Below are 18,188 nucleotides of genomic sequence, written 5' to 3'. Positions count from 1 at the left end.
TAGGAAATTTTCACTCTCATCTTGCAGTTGCCGCCCCCGACGACACCGACGCCGCCCGCCCCGGACCGCCCCCGTCGTCGCCGTCGCCCGCCCCGGCCCGCCCCCGTCGTCGCCGTCGCCCACGCCCCTGCCCCGACGCGCGCTGCCCCGGCCCGCCCCCGTCGCCGTCGCCCGCGTCCCTGCCCGACATGCGCCGCCCCGGCCCGCCCTCGCCGTCGCCCGCGCCGGCCCCTTCCCCGACGCGCGCCGCCCCGGCCCGCCGCCGCCGTCGTCCGCGCCCCCTACCCCGAGCGCGCGCCCACTGCCCCGTCGCCATCCTCGCCGCCGACCCCGCGGTCCTCCTGGTCCGGCCGGCGCCCTCCCTAGCTAGCATTTTTTTCATATATATGCCATTTTTTTCTTATATATGTTTGTTTTTTATATATATGTATATATGTTCTCTGTGTATATATATGTTCATGTATATATGCAATAGTTTTTTAGAAAAATTAGGATTTTTTTCTGTTCATAGATTTTTTTGGTGATATTAATTATTGTAAATATGCAAATGTTTGTATATTCATATGAACAATGAATTAGGCAATACTACATCATGTATTTTTAAGAAAGAAGAAGAAGAAAAAGAATGAGAGGAAAAAGGAAATAAGAAGAGGAAGAAAGGAAAAGAAGAGGGGAAAGGAAGACGAGGAGAAATAAATAAGAAGAAGAAAAAAGAAGAGGAGAAGAAGAAAGGAATAGAGGAGAAGAAGAGAAAAATAGAATATATATTCTATTTTCTCTTTTCTCCTCTATTCCCTTCTTCTTCTCCTCTTTTCTTCTTCTTTTTTCTCTTCGACACGTGGGGGGGGGGTCGAGAACGTCGGACATTCATGAGAGAGGCGAGGAAGAAGGGGAAGAAGAGGGAGAAGAAGAGGAGAGGAAGAAGAGGAAGTCTTATCCTCTATTCTTTCTTCTCTTCTTTTTTCTTCTTCTTCCTATATGTATTTTTTTATTTAGGTTGTTAATTAGTAGATATTAATTTTGTTCATATATGTATGGATGCATGTGATATGTATGTATGTATGTATCGGGTATGCCGTTGTCGATATACCCCCTACCCGATAACTTCGACATGAGGGGGTCGAGAGGGGGTCTAGGGTCGCGGAGGGGTCGAGGGTCGTCGAACATGAGAGGAAGAAGAGGATAAAAAAAGAAGAGGAAGAAGAAAAAAAAGAGGAGAAAAAAGAATAGAGGAGTTCTTCTCCTCTATTCTTTCTTCTCCTCTTTTTTTTCTTCTTCTTCCTCTTTTTTTATCGGGAACGAGGGTTGTCGAGGGTAAAGAGGAAGAAGAAGAAAAAAAAAGAGAAGAAGAGAACTTCTTCTCTCTTTTTCTTCTTCTTCCTCTTCTTCTCTTTTTTTTCTTCTACTTTCTCTTTATTTTATCGGGAACGAGGGTCGTCGAGGGTCAGGGTCGCCGAGCGGTAGAGGAAACCCTAAATAGAAAGTATCGTCGGTGTGAGATACATGTGGCCGTCGGTGTCGGACACTACATCCATGTCACGTCACTTGTGGGACGTGGATGTAGTGTCCGACACTCTTCTTCTCTTTTTTGTCTTCTTCTTCCTCTTTATTTTATCGGAAACGAGGGTCGTCGAGGGTCAGGGTCGTCGAACGGTAGAGGAAACCCTAAATAGCAAGTATCGTGGGTGTGAGATACATGTGGCCGTCGGTGTCGGACACTACATCCACGTCCCACAAGTGACGTGGGCATCGAAGCCCGCGCCACTTGTGGGACGTGGATGTAGTGTCCGACACCGACGGCCACATGTATCTCACACCCACTATACTTGCTAGTTAGGGTTTCCTCTACCGCTCGGTGACCCTCGACGACCCCCGTTCCCGATAAAAAAAAGAGGTAGAAGAAGAAAAAAAGAGGAGAAGAAAGAATAGAGGAGTCCTCTATTCTTTCTTCTCCTCTTTTTTTCTTCTTCCTCTTCTTTTTTTATCCTTGAAGCGTTGTCGAGGCCACCCCAAACCCTAGAGAAGCAGCGTCGAGGCCACTAATTAATATTAGTTCTACGTTTGCCACTAATATATCCATCTGTCATGTTTGAATAATAATTGCCATGTTGTCAATATTTGTAGAAACTATGGACACCGCCCGAGACGAAGTACAAGAAGAGTTGTTGGGAGACATAATCGCACGAGGAAGTGATGCCGTCGTCTCGTTGTTTCTCAATGACACCGATGGTCTGGAAGCAACTAGCTATGATTATGATGGCTCTGGTGACCTAATGCCGGTGCAAGAAGGAGACCGTGAGGACGGCTCCGGTGACCCAATGCCGGTGCAAGAAGGAGACCGTGAGGACGGCTCCGGTGACCCAATGCCGGTGCAAGAAGGAGACCGTGATGACGTCTCCGGTGACCGAACTGAGTCCGCCCAGGTATATATATTAGTTAAGCTTCTGCTAACTAGCTAATTGATGCATTCATTGTTTTGGTATGTACACATATTAATTAAGTCTTTGTTCTTTTTTCTAGCCCTTCGGATCGAGCACAACTTCGGTAAAGAGATGAGGCCCAAAGAAAAAGTTGAGCTCGGATGAAAAGTTTGAGATCATAACAATCGCGCCCGACGGCCAACCGATTGAACCCCTCCGGACAAAGAGCGCATTTGTTGCTCAGTGCGGGGTTTTGGTTAGGGACAAGATCCCGATCAGCATCCAGCAATGGTTAAAGCCGGCTACAGAAGACCCTGAGGTGTCTTATGTCAATGATATGTAGAAAAATGATCTTTGGATTGAGCTAAAGTCAAATTTCACCCTACCACCAGAGGATGATCCAGAGAAGCCAGTTAAAGAGCAATTAATCAAGTCTTTTGCTCTTAAGAGGATGGCAGAACTATTCAGGAGGTGGAAGAAAGAGCTGAATAAGTTTGTCGAAAATAAAGAGACACCAGAATTCAAGGGCAGATATGAGAAGATCAGAGATCACTGGCCCGCATTTGTGGCCCACAAGACATCGGAAAAGAGTAAGAAGATGTCGGCGACAAACAAGCAAAATGCTGCGATGAAGAAGCATCACCATCGCACGGGGTCAGGTGGCTACCTCGTAGCCCGGCCTAAGTGGGCCAAGACTGAGAATGATCTGGTTGATAAAGGGATCGAACCAGAGACAATTAACTGGCCAGACCGTTGCCGGACTTGGTTCTTCGGGGCTGGCGGAACCTTGGACCCTATAACAGGGAAGTGCATTTGGACGAACGATCAAATGGACATACCAGTCAGGAAGCTTCAGCAGTATATCGAAGCAGCGCAGCAAGGGACGTTCTATCCAGATAGAGAGAACGACGAGCTCACAATGGCCCTCGGGAATCCTGAGCACCCTGGACGGACACGAGGCACGCCAGGCTCGATTCCGTGGAAGGTTGGGTTTCCGGACGCAGGCGGTTACAAATCCCAGGAGAGGAGGAAAAAATTGCAGCAGACCCAAATGCAGGCGCTGCAAGCAAGGGTACAAGCGATAGAGGAACGAGAAGCAAATCGCAGCAAACGTACTGCCGAAGCTTCCCCCGAAGCTACCCCGCCATCTCAGTGGAGAAGGAGCGTGGCTTCCACCGAGCTGCTTCAGCCGGAGCATGCCTTGACGGCTCCTGCCAGCTATCCCGTGGATGCTATCACGGAATCTCAAAATTGCCACCTTATGACGCAATGGATGAATTTGAAGGTCAAGGCGGCTATTGGCTCTGTTTATCCTACTGAACCCGGCGCAACTTTTCACTGCCGGCCGATTCCAAAAGGATATGCTAGGGTGATGGTGGATGAAATAACGGAGGGATTTGAGGACCTCCAGCTTGACCACCCTATCGGTGAAGGGGAGACTAGGCTGGGGTCTGCTCTAAAGACTCCATGCCTATGGCGGAAGGAGCTCATCAACCTTCCGAACTGGACGCCTCCGCCTCCTCCTCCTCCTCCGGCAAGTCAGGGCACTCCGCCTCCTCCACCGCCTCCTCCTCCGGCGATTCAGGGCACCCCGCCTCCTCCACCGCCTCCTTCTCCGGCGAGTGACGATCAGGGCACTCGACCGGCTCCTTCTCCGGCGTGTGGCAGCACTCCGCCTCCTTCTCCGCCTGCGCCGACGCGCCCGAGCAGCCAGCCTCCTCCTTCTCCGCCTCGTCAGCAAGGGCGGAAGAGACCTGCCGCCGCTCCGGCTGCTCCGGCGCGTCATAGTCTTCTCCTCCGCCTCGTAAGCAAGTAAAGAAGACAACTGCTCCATCTGCTCTGCCAGCGTCTAGCAGTACAGCCAGAGGCGGGAGGAAATACAGATTCGGTCCTTCTCTGAAGACTCCAGAGAAGTTACCATATGAGAGGACCCCGGAGGAGAATGCCGAGATCGCACGAGAAGAAGTGAGGAAGTACTTTGAAGGGGTGAAAGCAAAGAAACATCCACCGCCGGAGGAGAAGGTAGATCCGGTGAAAGCGAAGCGCACTCTGGCTGCCCTGACAAAACCACCCAAGTCTCCGCCGAAATGAAACTATGAGCGCATTATTGGAAAGGAATTTGCCGAAGCGGAGCGGTCGGGAAGTACTGCCAGTGATCAAAGGCTGAAAGAACGACGAGCTGGGAAACAAATTGCCCAGCTCGGCGAACAAGTGAAGCAATCGTGCCCCCCGCTCAAGGTGCCTAGCGACAACGTCGCTAATGATCCGAGGATGGTGCCCGGTTATAGCAATCTTGGCGATTACCTGCCCGACGATGTACATTATGATTTCATGGAGGTGCAGATACAATGATATGAGTACGGGAAGCCTCTCGTCAAAGATGAAAGATCTCTATCAACGATGATGCGAAGATTGCATGATTGGTAGTTGAAAATCTGCAGAGACTCTGGGGGGAGGAGTACTTTGCATGTGAAAGTTAAAAAGGAGCATGGCCTCGTTGGAATTGAACTGTTGCCTGTTCCATTTGAGGAGTTCTTTCAGTTTTTCAATCAATTGGCCCTCGATGAAACAACGGTCACCTGCTACTCTCTGTAAGTAGTACTACTTCTGTCATTAAGTCTCTCTATATAGCTCAGCTCTTTCATTGCATGTATTTATAATCATCCTCACTATATTATGCAGATTGAAGATCGCCGAATTGAAGAAAAGACAAGTCGGTGATATTGGGTTCATTAACACATATCTCATAGATGCAACTCAGGTTAAATTTCATGCCGCAGCTACCGAGGCCAACTTGCTACGATTGTTGGTAATAAATGAAAACAAAGATATAATACTCTTTCCTTACAACTTCAAGTGAGTGTTACTGTCTTGTGCGTATTCGGTTTCCCTTATATATTAGTCAAGGTTATAGTAATGTAATTGATGAGTTATGCATGCGTGTGCAGTTATCACTATATTCTCCTAGAGATTAAGCTTGAGCAGGGACTAGTAACCGTCTTAGACTCAAGACGAAAAGATCCCCAGGACTATGCGGACATGACTCAAATGCTCGAGAAGTAAGTTAAATCGGTCATTATCCACCATATCAGCAACTTTGTTCATTTCCTGATATATCAAGTAATTGTTTTCTTTGTCTGGCAGGGTTTGGAAAAAATTCTCCAAAAAAGCTCCAGGACTCCCGAAGAAGCTGCAATTTAGACACCCGAAAGTAAGTACTATAGTAGCATGTTCCGCGCATCTCCTATTGATTTGAAATTCTTGCTTATCAGTTTGATTGACCTCTATTTCTTGTAAAGTGGTTGTGGCAGGAACAAGGGAATGATTTCTGTGGATACTACGTTTGCGAGTCCATCCGCCACACGACCTGTGAGCGGGGCTACACTGACGAACAATATGAAGTACGTAAATAACAAAATTCACAATTTTATTTTATTACCATCATTTGTGTTGAGTTTCATTCATTCATATATATATATGTATTGACCCACTTCTTCAAATTAGATGTTTCGGAAGCGGGATGAACTCCTAGCACCAGCTCGCATGCGAGCAATTCAAGAGGAATTGGCGGCATTCTTTCTTGACCACGTGATCGCTGAAGACGGAGAATACTATGTGGACCATGAGTCCGTATGATTATATTTGTAAGAGATAATTATTGTATATATGTAGCCGGTAGTGTCGGATAGATATACGAGAACTTGTTGTTCGACCAATCTCTCGGAGAAGGAGAGGTGGTCGATATCACTTCTCTCTATAGGCATATATGTTCATGACGATCTTCTGTTTCCTTCGTTTGCTTACTAGCTAGCTAGCGTGTCTAGTCCTCTCTATACGTATGTATAGTACGTAGCGTCGACCAAGCACGGACATAAGAGAGGACACTTCTCTCTATTAATTATAGCTAGCTAACACAATATATGAAACACCTAAATTCACCCCCCAAAACCCCCAACCCCCCCCCCCCTTAAAAAAACAAAAACCCCAGCCACAGAAATGCTGACGTGTGGATGCCTATTGGTCCCGGTTGGTGCCACCAACCGGGACCAAAGGGTCTCCTGCCTGGGCTCCGCGCACAGGCCACGTGGTGGCCCATCTGTCCCGGTTCTGGATTGAACCAGGACTAAAGGGACAGGGCATTAGTACCGACCCTTTAGTCCCGGTTCAGGAACCGGGACAAAAAGGCCCTTACGAACCGGGACAACAGGCCCTTTTTCTACCAGTGCCAATGCTTGGATGAGTTTGATAATTTTATGATTAAACAAGAAGACTTCAATGCTTATGTTGGTAGACAATTGAAACGTAATGCTTATATGATTGAATACTTGAGTCATTATAGGTCTAGAGTAAAGGTGAACTTAAACTTATTTGTAAACATGCTTCTATGGTTACCACTCAAGTAGAACAAGTACTTAAAGCTCAGAATGATTTGCTCAATGAATTAAATAATAAGAAAAATGATAATGCTGTTAGAGTTGTGACTAGAGGGGGTAAAATGACTCAGGAACCTTTGTATCCCGAGGGCCACCCTAAGAGAATTGAGCAAGATTCTCAGAGAATTAATGTTGATGCACCTAGTTCTTCTAAGAAGAAGAAAAAGAAAAATGGTAGGACTTTGCATGCTTCTAGTGAACCTGTTGTTGACACACCTGAGAATCCCAATGATATTTCTGTTTCTGATGCTGAAACACAATCTGGTAATGAACATGAACCTAGTGATAATGTTAATGATGATGTTCATGTTGATGCTCAACCTAACAATAACAATGATGCAGAAATTGAACCTGCTGTTGATCTTGATAACCCAGAATCAAAGAATCAACGTTATGATAAAAGAGACTTTGTTGCTAGGAAGCACGGTAAAGAAAGAGAACCATGGGTTCAGAAAACCATCCCTTTTCCTCCTAAACCATCCAAGAAAAAGGATGATGAGGATATTGAGCGCTTTGCTGAAATGATTGGACCTATCTTTTTGCGTATGCATTTGACTGATATGCTTAAAATGAATCCTTATGCTAAGTATATGAAAGATATTGTTACAAATAAAAGAAAGATACCGGAAGCTGAAATATCCACCATGCTTGCAAATTATACTTTTAAGGGTGGAATGCCAAAGAAACTTGGAGATCCAGGAGTACCAACTATACCATGCTCCGTTAAAAGAAACTATGTTAAAACTGCTTTATTTGATCTTGGAGCCGATGTTAGTGTTATGCCTCTCTCTTTATATCGTAGAACTGATTTGAATAAGTTGACACCTACTGAAATATCTTTGTAAATGGCTAATAAATCAACTGCTATACCTGTCGGTATTTGTGAGGATGTGCGTGTTGTGGTTGCAAACGTTACTATTTTAACGGACTTTGTTCTTCTTGATATTCCCGAGGACGATAATATATCTATTATTCTTGGTAGACCATTTTTGAATACTGCAGGGGCTGTTATTGATTGCAACAAAGGAAATGTCACTTTTCATGTTAATGGTAATGAGCATATGGTACACTTTCCGAGGAAACAGCCTCAAGTCCACAGTATCAATTCTATTGGAAAAATTCCAATGATTACTATTGGAGGTTTTGAATTCCCTCTTCCTACTGTCAAGAAGAAATATGATATTCTTATTGTTGGGGATGTGCATATCCCGAGGTAACTTAGTGTTATTTGAAAATTCTCCGGTTTCATGTTATTTGAAAAGAGTTTGTTAACAAGACTTGATCAACCTTGTTAGTGGATTCCTTTTGATGAGCATGAGATGGATGAAGTTAGAAAGCACAACTCTCTGTACCCTCGTTTTACTTTCTGCTATTTAGATTAAATAAAGCAAAAATAGTATTTTCTGTCTGTTTTCTGAATTATCCTTGCAATAAAAAATACCCCGAAAATAAAATTTCTCCAAATGCCCTGAAAATTTTATATGATTTTTTCTAGAATATTTAAGAATTATTGGCACTGAGAACACACCAGGGGGCCTCATCACCTGGCCACGAGGGTCCAGGGCGCGCCACCTGCCTCGTGGACCCCACGTGGCCCCCTCCGCTTATTCTTGCACCCACACACTTCGTCTTTCTCCAAAAAAATCATCCACCAGCTCAAACCCGAGTTCTAGCTCATCTTGCTGCCATTTTCGATCTCCTAGCTCAAAGCTCCATTCACAAAACTGCTTTGGGGGATTGATCTTTGGTAAGTGACTCCTCCAATGGTCCAATTAGTTTCTGTTCTAGTGATTTATTTATTGTAAATTTTTGCTGCTTAGGTGACCCTGTTCTTGAGCTTGCATGTCAAATTTATGTGGTCAAAAGTAGTTTTAATGCATGATATGGCCTGTAGGCACTTGTAGGAGTAGTTGCTATCAATCTTGTTAAGTTTGGTTCACTTTTATTTTGAGTCACTAAAAATTTCAGAAATTTTTTTTAGAGGAAGAAAAATGTTTAGGAAAATGTACCAAGGTGGTTCCTCAAGGAAGCAAGGACCGAGGCTCGCGATACGTGAGCCGGAAAATGAAATACCAAGGGAAGCTCAAGTGCGGCCTTGTGAATGGCCATCAGGGGAGTTCATGGTCCAGGCAGGCATCAAGGATGAATTTGACGCATATGTGCGTAATGCTGATCTTGAGAGCTTCATGTCAGATAAGTGCCGACAATACCTCTATCTAACTGATTGATTTGTGAGAACGTTTAAATTTACATCCTCGCGCAATTCTCACACAGTTTTATTTGATCTTTATGATAAATCATATGCCATGGACCTAGAAGATTTTAATACTACTTGTAAACTCCCGCACTAGGGCAATGTTAGTGAACATCGCAAATCTGAATATAAAGACTTTCTTGCTAGTATTATTGTGGGGGACTCTAGGGAAATCACACAAGCTACCATAGGGAGCATTCATTTCCCTTCCATACATTATTTTGCTCTCTTCATTGGTAGATGCATTAACGGGAAAGATGAGGCTTGTCACATGTGCGTTCCAGATCTTAGTGTCCTCAGGAGTGCTGTATTAGGTGATAAACAATATAACTTGGGGGCTATTGTTGCACGTAGGTTGCATCAGAACAGTATAAGTGGAGATTTGTTTGGTGGAATTTATGCAACTCATGTAGCTAACTATCTTGATATACCCATACGTGGAAATGATATTGAGTTGCCTCCTGCTTATCTAGATTATGATGCTATGGTTCGCCACCAGTTTCTTGAGAGGAACGATCAGTTCCTCCAGTACCGACTAATCTTTGACAGACGGCGCACCGTCCATGTTGCTCTCCCTGCTCCTACTTTCTTTGACTTTCAGGAAAAAAGGAGATATGTTATAACCAGGGAGGAGTTGAACGAGTATGAGAGTAGGACGGAGGCAGCTCGCCTTCAAGCTGTAGCTCGTCAGGCAGTAGCTGTTGCATCTTGCTACCTCTTGAGCACTGCATTGGGTTTCCCTTGAAGAGAAAAGGGTGATGCAGCAAAGTAGCGTAAGTATTTTCCTCAGTTTGTGAGAACCAAGGTATCAATCTAGTAGGAGACTACACGCAAGTCACCTCGCACCTACACAAACAAGTAAGAACCTTGCAACCAACACGATAAAGGGGTTGTCAATCCCTTCACGACCACTTGCAAAAGTGAGATCTGATAGAGATAATAAGATAAATATTTTTTGGTATTTTTATGATATGGATTGAAAATAAAGATTGCAAAGTAAAATAGATTGGAAACTTATATGATGGAAAATAGACCCAGGGGCCATAGGTTTCACTACTGGCTTCTCTCAAGATAGCATACGTATTACGGTGGGTAAACAAATTACTATCGAGCAATTGATAGAAAAGTGCATAACTATGAGAATGTCTAGGCATGATCATGTATAAAGGCACCACGTCCACGACAAGTAGACCGAAACGATTCTGCATCTACTACTATTACTCCACACATCGACCGCTATCCAACATGCATCTAGAGTATTAAGTTCATAAGAACAGAGTAAGGCATTAGGCAAGATGACATGATGTAGAGGGATAAACTCAAGCAATATGATATAAACCCCATATTTTTATCCTCGATGGCAACAATTCATTACGTGCCTTGCTGCCCCTGCTGTCACTGGGAAAGGACACCACAAGATTGAACCCAAAGCTAAGCACTTCTCCCATTGCAAGAAAGATCAATCTAGTAGGCCAAACCAAACTAATAATTCGAAGCGACTTGCAAAGATAACAAATCATACATAAAAGATTTCAGAGAAGAATCAAATATTGTTCCTAGATAATCTTGGTCATAAACCCACAATTCATCGGATCTCGACAAACACACCTCAGAAAGAATTACATCGAATAGATATCCGAGAAGATCGAGGAGAACTTTGTATTGAGATCCAAAGACAGAGAAGAAGCCATCTAGCTAATATGGACCCGAAGGTCTGTGGTAAACTACTCACAGATCATCAGAGAGGCTATGGTGTTGATGTAGAAGCCCTCCGTGATCCATTCCCCCTCTGGCGGAGCTCTGGAAAAGGCCCCAAGATGGGTTCTCTTGGGTACAGAAGGTTGCGGCAGTGGAAATAGGGTTTCGTGGTGCTCTCGGATGTTTTCAGGGTATATGAGTATATATAGGCGAAACAAGTCGGCCAGGGGAGCCACGAGGGGCCCACGAGGGTGGCGGCGCGCCTCCCTGCCTTGAGTCCTCCTTGATGCTTCCTTGACGTCCACTCCAAGTCTCCTAGATTGTGTTTGTTCCAAAAAATCGCTCTCCCGAAGGTTTCATTCCGTTTGATATTCTTTTTCTGCGAAACACTGAAATAGGCACAAAAACAGCAATTTGCACTGGGCCTTTGGTTAGTAGGTTAGTCCCACAATAATATAAAAATGTATATTAAAGCTCATTAAACATCCAAAACAGATAATATAATAGCATGGAACAATCAAAAATTATAGATTCGTTGCAGACGTATCAAGCATCCCAAGCTTAATTCCTGCTCGTCCTCGATTAGGTAAATGATAAAAATAGAATTTTTTATGTGGAATGCTACCTAGCATAATTCTCAATGTAATTTTCTTTATTGTCGCATGAATGTTCAGATCCGAAAGATTCAAGACAAAAGTTGAATATTGACATAAAAATAATAATACTTCAAGCATAGTAACAAAGCAATCATGTCTTCTCAAAATAACATGGCCAAAGAGAGTTATCCCTACAAAATCATATAGTCTGGCTATGCTCCATCTTCACCACACAAAATATTTAAATCATGCACAACCCCGATGACAAGCCACGCAATTGTTTCATAGTTTTGATGTGCTCAAACTTTTTCAATCTTCACGCAATACATGAGCGTGAGCCATGGGCATAGCACTATACGTGGAATAGAACGGTGGTTGTGGAGAAGACAAAAAGGAGAAGATAGTTTCACATCAACTAGGCGTATCAATGGGCTATGGAGATGCCCATCAATAGATATCAATGTGAGTGATTAGGGATTGCCATGCAACGGATGCACTAGAGCTAAAAGTGTATGAAAGCTCAACAAAAGAAACTAAGTGGGTGTGCATCCAACATGCTTGCTCACGAAGACCTAGGGCATTTTGAGGAAGCCCATCATTGGAATATACAAGCCAAGTTATATATTGTAAAATTCCCACTAGTGTATGAAAGTGACAACATAAGAGACTCTCTATCGTGAAGATCATGGTGCTACTTTGAAGCACAAGTGTGGTAAAAGGATAGTAACATTGTCCCTTCTCCCTTTTTCTCTCAATTTTTTTTCTTCTTTAGGCCTTCTCTTTTTTTATGGCCTTTCTCCCCTCTTTTTTATTTTCGTCCGGAGTCTCATCCCGACTTGTGGGGGAATCATAGTCTCCATCATCCTTTCCTCACATGGGACAATGATCTAATAATGATGATCATCACACTTTTATTTACTTACACTACTAGGAAAAAGCTTATAGGCAGTAGCTTACTAGTAGCGCGGTATATTGACCCCATGCTACTATTAATTACTAGTAGCGAGCTATATTGATCCACGCTACTAGTAAATATTACTAGTAGCGTGTGGTCTAAAAAACACGCTACTAGTAAATATCTCTAACCATACCCTACGGACAGGCCGTAGTAGTAGCGTGGGTTGTATAACACGCGCTACTACTAATAAAATAGTAGTAGCGTATGAGGTACAACCCGCGCTACTACTATCGGTCGACAAAATCCGTTGGCTGACCCTACTTAGTAATAGCGGGTGTTTACGGGCATGCGCTACAACTAAGGGCACCATCTTCCTCTATCACGCACCGCTCAGAGAAAATCCCTCTCCCTCTCTATGATGTGACTCGTTGCCACCGCAACCACATACGCCGGCCACCTCGCCTTGCTCCGGCGACTCCTGCCACCGCCAGGCACCCTCCTGAGCTTGCCACCCTATGATGCGTCCTCCCCTCCTGCTGGATTCAACGCTCGTGCCCACCAGCAGCCCTCCCCGTGGCGAGGGATTCGGGCGCGGCGGGGCCTCCTTCCTCTTCCTATCCCTCTCCTACCCTGTGTCCAATCTCTGGTCGAGTCTTCTCTTCTAGATGTGTAGAGAAGAGGGTGATCCAGCACGCCTCCATGCCATGGACCCTTGACGAACGAAGGTCGAGGCGGCCAGGAGCACAAAACAAACCGGGAGCGGCAATGGTTGCAGCGGAGCAGAGTGGCGGCGGCGTGATGAACCAACCCCTCTGTTGATTCTTGCACCTTCCCGCCTCTGCCACCCCTTTGGTGAGCCATTGTTATAGCTGCTCAGGTTCCGCCCAGTAGGTGCTCGACGAATTGCCCGCCTGGACTCGCCGCCACCGCCGGCGGCGACACCTGGATTTGACCGGCGACTATCCTCTCCAGCACGAAAAGCAACAATCTCTCCTCGCAGCCGCAGATAACCCAGCAGCCTCTCCTCATGCTTGCTGGCTTGCTATTGTTTGCTTGTGATGTGTAGTCTGTTATTATTGCAGGGATGACTGTTATTATTGATGGACTTGCTATGGCGATGTTAGTAGCTCGTTGCATGTTTTTACTGTCATGGTTCTCAATTTAGCTGCTACTACTCTCGAGCTAAGGTAAACACACACTCAGCATTAAAAATAGTAAATCAAATACCATTTTCTGGATTCTTTTAAAAGAATAGTTGTTGGTTCTGTATAAAGCTTTGTATCTAGTAATACTTGTTTGTTCCGTATCAATTTGATTTTATAGGAACTAGTCGTCAACCTGTGCAGCTGCATGAGCTAAAAATAGAAAAAAATGATAGTGAAAATTATTGACACGCATCTGTTGTATGTAAGAATATGAATTATAGAGGAAACTTCATATCCAAGTAGAAAATGAGTGGGTTCCTCTTTCTAATATTCCTTTTACATCAGAATATGTGGCAACTCGATCAATCGGAAAAACAGAAAAGTTGTCATATTACACTCTTTTTGTAATCCAACAACTCTTGTAGAATATCAAGTGTTCCTAAAATGGCCATCAATCAATGTATCGAAAATTGTCACGCACTAATGTTGTTGGAATTCTGCTATATGACAATAATCAAGACAAATATGTTTGCGATTTTTTAGGTGTTAAAAGCACAAAAAGCATATCCTTATTTAATTTGTAGGTTCTGAAGGTGTTACCAAATGTACGAACAGAAATATAACCTGTAGGGAAGTAAAATAATGAAGTTTCACTTGATAATATAATCAAACAACCTATATTTCTGTATGCAAACTTCATTTTCCAAATATGTCAATAAATACATAAATAATTGTTAGAAAACATGTAGGATTACCCATTGATTATACTTATAGGCATCCTACAAAAAATATATCTAGCTAGAGCCCGTGGAACCTGATACTAAACACCTTATCTTTTGGGTCCATGAAAAGAGAGTAACAAACATTCTAAAACAATTCTATATTTGACGCTAAATTTATTTGGGACTATACATGCTAAATGCTATGTTGGCCCACATTCTCTATACCATTTAACTGCTACCTAAACTACTTCTCAACCCATCAATTCGATGCCCTAATATCAACCGATGATATCCCTTTTTTAAAGCTTATAAGATAGAAAAGACATAGTGTGTTTTCAGGGCAAGCATACCAATTTCCCAAGATGGTGCATATTCTTGTGGATTATTTATATCGAGCAAATCACTATGAAATGACTACGTCGAGGATGAACCTATCTCAGAAATGCAGGTAATGCCGAAATGACTAATTACCTCAGCAACAATGCAGGATATTTCATCAACATCCTGTTTCCTTGACCTGCATCTGAAATTTCCCACTGTACAACAGCAATAGCTAAAAGAATATGCAATGAGCAGAGAGCTACTAAATAATTGAACTGAAACAGATGATTAGCTACACATTGAAATATCCAATTCCAGCAAGACCCATGATAATCTCTGTGCGCGGGGAGACCAAGTTCTCGAATCAGCAATGCTCCTCTGCAGCCTGTTCCCTTTCGCAAGGCAAGTTTGGCACCTCATCTGCTACAAATCCCAGGTCTGACGCTCAAGATTTCAGATCTTCTGAGTTTGATGGCATATTGATAGAAGTTTTTTTTGCGTCTTGTCCTAGGAAATATGAAGTGATGGTGATGCAAAGCATCCCCAGGTCATCCCCATGGACCCAACTACATCTCCTACGACACCACTCGGACCCATGACACGAGAACGCGCAAGAGCTCTTGAAACCGAGGTGACATCTCTCCTCTCACAATTCCACTTCGATGCACATGAGACATGGCTACTACCTCATATGGACACATTGTGCATACTCAAGTATCAAGGAGAAGCTAAGGAGCGAGGAGAAGAAGGAGAGGAAGATGGATGTGAAGACGGAGACGAAGAAGAAGGGTTGCAGGAAAAGTCCCAGCCACCGGACGACCGGCTGGGACCGGACGTCCGGCGCCTGAAACATCAGCCGAGCCCCAGCGAGCGGACGTCTGGTCTAGACCGGACGACCGGTGCCCCTGCACCCGAGGCAATGGGGCGGACGTCCGGCCCCGACCGGACGACCGGCGCGACCGCACCTGAGCCAACATCAGCGGAAGTCTGGAGCTACCGGACGTCTGGCACCCCCATCATAGAACGAATCCAGCGGACGTCCGGAGGAGACCGAACGACCGAACGCTCATGAGACACCGGACGACCGGTCCCCAGCGGACATCCGGTACCTGGCTGTGTCCAGTCTCGGGCCCGAGGCCCATGTACCCCTCCTTTCGCCCCATTTGCATTTAGACTATATATAGCCCTCCTATTCCTTCTAGCTAGGGTTAACAAAGGATGTGCTCATATTTTTTGTGAGATCTTTGCTCATCCACTTGGACACCTTCTCCTCGAAGATTCGAGCCTCCAACGGAGAAGATCCCCCAAGCGTATTCAAGATCCCTTTTAGGGAAGAACTCAAGACCTCCTCACGGAGAAGACCGGCTACCCTTGTATCATCCTTAGTTGTCCGTGGATCATGTATCTTTCCTTATGTACTCAAGGATCTAGCACATGCATGTGTGACTTATTCGTGTTGGTTTAGTGCTTCCTCTTGTGTTTCCCCTTGTGTTTTCCCTCGTTTCCCTCCTCGTGTTCTTCGTGTTCATCACGGGATCCGCTCCTTTCGTGAAAGATCGGCCGATTAGGGTTCCACCCTACATCATCTTGGTATCAAGATCCTCGTTGATCATGATTTCGGACCCTCCCTGTTGTGTTGCTAGCCTAGTTTTTGTTGTTTTTGAACCAAATTCAAAAATTCCCCACAAAAATAGCCCCAATTTTTTTTGTGATTTGTTGGTGTGTTGAAATTTTGTTGGATTTGATCAGTGGATTTGCTTTGTTTTGAGTGGATCTAGATTTTCCCCCTTGTCTCCACCCTTTCCATCCACAAAATCCTCCGGATTCGACGAATTTCCACATCTCCACCATGAACCCTAGTTGTTCATCCCGTGCCCAAATTTCGCCCAGGCACCGGATGTCCGACCCCTACCGGACGTCCGACGAACCCTAATGAAACTGAATTTTTTCAGTTTTGCACCACCACCACCCCACATTTCCGCATACGCACTCCTACCACCTATACACCATCACCACTTCCGCATACCACCACCATTTCTTACCCGTTTCATACTCCGATACGTGTTGCCACTTCGAGCTTTGAGAATTTGAGTTGCGGTTCCGTATCCTTTTGTGTTTCAGCTATCTAGGTACGGTTCGACATCAACATCACCGCCGACCATCTTCGCCACGGACGCGTCATTAACAATGACCACCTCGACTACATCTTGGTATTCGGTCCACCATTTTGGCACCATACCGTAAGCAAGAACGGTAACCTCGCCTTGGTATTGGACATATCACTCTTGCCATTACATTGATAGCCATCATAGCCTTACTCCTTTGTGTTGCTTACCCATCGAGACTAGCCTTTGAGTATTGTCAGCAACGAGACTTGTGTACATTAGTGATCATACTTCCCATAGCATACATACATCATTGTTGCATATCTTGGTATTCATCTCTTGTGTCACAAGGTTGTCATCGCATACACAATTGCTATCTTGGTTCGTCAAGCATTGCATGAGAAAAGAGCTCAAACATCAAAGAGCCAAACAAGCTTTTAAGCAAAAAGGAAAGATAAGCAAAGAGCTTCTAAGCAAGAACCATAGCATCATACAACATTAAGATTGTCATACTAGATCATCTTGGATCATATCATAAAAACACCTTGCATAGAGCATACTTGGGGTAGAAGTCGTTGCATTTTTACTAAATAGGTTGTGCACAAGTTCTTGTATCCGCCTATTGTGACGCCCGGTTAATCAAGCTACAGTAACCCTCTGGTAATGATGCCACGTCACCACGATTACTGTTGATAATCTCGTGTTAGTTCAGATCCGAGCCAAATTCAAATTTCAATTGAAGTCAAACATTAAAAGTTTCCAATAGTCAAATCAAAAATGTTCAAATTGTTGCAACTAAATCATAATCAATTATGGTGGAGGAACCACACTTTTATGAAATGATTAAATACTCTAAAGTGAATAAAACCATAGCAAAACAATTATTCAAATGATTTTAAATAATAAACAAATGTTAAACTAGTTTAATTGACCACCAAACTTTTTATGGTAGAGGGATGTTCTGAAACCTTATTTTAGGAGCTATGGTCATGTTTTATAAAAAAAAAACTAAAATAAAGTATGACTAAACTAGAACAGGAAAGAATAAATAGAAAGAAAAGACAAAAGGTAAAACAAAAAAAATAAAAGAGAGGGAGAGAACCCCCTGGCCATCTAGGCCTCGGCCCAGGAAGCCGACGGGCCGCCAGGCCAGCCCACCCCGCCCCTGCCTTATCCCCCCACCCCCAGGCAAACCCTAACCCTCACCCGATCCCCACTCTCCCCCACTCGCCCCCCCTCGCTCCCTCCCCCGATCTGGATCGGGGCGAGCCCCCCCTCCCTCACTTCCCTCGCTCCCGCACGGCGCCCCAACCCCGCCGCCGCTGCCGTCCTCTTCATCACCGCACCCCGCCATCGCCCGTCGCCCCGTCGTCCTCCGTTCCTCCTCACCGGACGCGACTTCGACTCCTCCTCGAGCCGCTGCCGCGACCCTACGCCCCCCCCCCCCCCGTGAGCATGCCTCGCGCCCCCCCTCTCTCCCCTGTTCCTCCTCATCGCGCCCGAGCTCGCGCATGCCTCTCCGCGCCCGTGCGCATCCCGCACCCGCGCTCGCGGCGCCCCATCGGCGCGTCCCCTGCCATCGCTCGAGCCGCCCAC

General features: G+C 45.0%; 1 pseudogene; it reads right to left on the bottom strand.

Moving 5' to 3' along the window:
* Window positions 1-17,946, bottom strand: part of LOC147957834 (uncharacterized) — a 38,203-nt pseudogene extending 20,257 nt beyond the window's left edge.
* Window positions 17,947-18,188: the final 242 nt, after the last annotated feature.

Source organism: Triticum urartu, chromosome 7A (genome assembly GCF_056163025.1).
Source record: "Triticum urartu cultivar PI428250 chromosome 7A, HENAU_Tu73, whole genome shotgun sequence".
Taxonomy (NCBI): Eukaryota; Viridiplantae; Streptophyta; class Magnoliopsida; order Poales; family Poaceae; genus Triticum; species Triticum urartu.
The sequence above is the reverse complement of the archived record's forward strand: the minus strand, read 5'-3'. Positions and strand labels throughout refer to the sequence as shown.